General features: G+C 32.4%; 1 long non-coding RNA gene across 1 annotated transcript in view; it reads left to right on the forward strand.

Annotated features, from left to right (window-relative positions):
• Nucleotides 1-44, forward strand: part of LOC118765753 — an 18,840-nt gene extending 18,796 nt beyond the window's left edge. Inside the window, exon 3 of the long non-coding RNA XR_005001624.1 lies at nucleotides 27-44. This is a non-coding gene — a long non-coding RNA (uncharacterized LOC118765753). The remainder of the gene's footprint in view (nucleotides 1-26) is intronic.
• The last annotated feature ends 1,425 nt before the right edge of the window (nucleotides 45-1,469 follow it).

The following is a 1,469-nucleotide window of genomic DNA, read 5'->3' on the forward strand; positions in this document are numbered from 1 at the left end:
AAGAACCACAGATGCTAAATTTCTAGTGAGGCAACAACACAAGAATTTAAGGTTAGAACTACCCTACATCACATCTGCTGTGAAGAGAAGGCTTTTGATAAAATTCCACATGCTGCTAGGCACTACGTAAACTAAGAGTAGCGGAATGGCTTGCAAGAACTATGATAGTTATGTACTATTAGCAAGAAATTCAATGTACAAATAGGTGATTGCCAAAGGTCTGTCTTAAGGCCTCTATTACTCCTTATAATCCTTGAGGCTATAAGACAAGAGTTAAGGATTTATTTTCATTGGATGTTTTTGTATGTTGAGAACCACATTCTTACAGCCAAATCTGTCAAAGAGTTGCATAAAAAGAGCCAAAACAAAACAAATATCAAAATATTAAATAGTTTTAAAAATCACAATGTTATAAGAGGAATGGTTTTGATTGATATGTAGTGATGAACTTGATAATTTGCATTAAATGCAAGCAACAGATAGAGACACAAATGATGCAATAGGATCTCTGACAGGCTGACACAGAAGTAGAACTTCAGAGTAATTAGCAGTAGAAGTATTCATGAAATGATATTGTCTATGAACTGCTTAGAGAACTCAAGAGATGTAACTGATAGGTTTTCGTTCCCAGTTGGTCTCTAATTAGAGGATATTTTCAAAGTTGGATATGCATAATGTTAGCCAGTATGAGAGGTTAAGCATAAATGTGTTGAGACATCAAGTGGGTACTAAAGACTTCGGTTGTAGAAAGCTGGAGGAATGGATGCACTTCTATAGCCTTGTGAAATAAATGACGATTAAGGACTGGGTGAAACGATGCCAAGTGCTGATGGCAAGGAATCCTTGTAGTGAAACAAGTCGATGGAAGAAATAATGAGGTCAGGTTTCTGGAAACAGGGTTTCACAGAAGAGATGATATAAGACTTAAAGGATTGGTAATAATGCTGCATGGCAGGATTTTCCAAGATCCCACTATACAGCATTGAAAAGTGAGTGTTAAAATATTGTTGCTGTTGTTGTTGTTGATAATGATGATGATTGTAATGGTGATATGTGATAAAATGAGGAGGGAAGTAAAAAAAGGTAAAATCTATATTGTGTGAAGTAATTAAAACAAATTTGAAGAAGATTCAAAGTAATCATATTTGTAGAAATTATTATGACTACATTGTGTCTACCCATAATTTAAATAATTAATTGATATGTAACTTATAATTAAAGAAAGCATAGCTACTTTGCTTCAAGGAAGTAGCCAGAAAACTTCACTTTAGACTTTAAGAATGTCAAGTGTGTGTGAATATATATATATATATATATATATATATATATATATATATATATTATATATATATATATAAACAACTTATAAACAAGGGCAAAAGAAAAAAAATTCTAATGCCAAATATGCCGAAAATAGACAAATTGTCAATAACCATATAATTTATCACTACAAACACACGTCTCGAAGT

This window comes from Octopus sinensis, linkage group LG13, assembly GCF_006345805.1.
Source record: "Octopus sinensis linkage group LG13, ASM634580v1, whole genome shotgun sequence".
In the NCBI taxonomy this organism is placed as follows: Eukaryota; Metazoa; Mollusca; class Cephalopoda; order Octopoda; family Octopodidae; genus Octopus; species Octopus sinensis.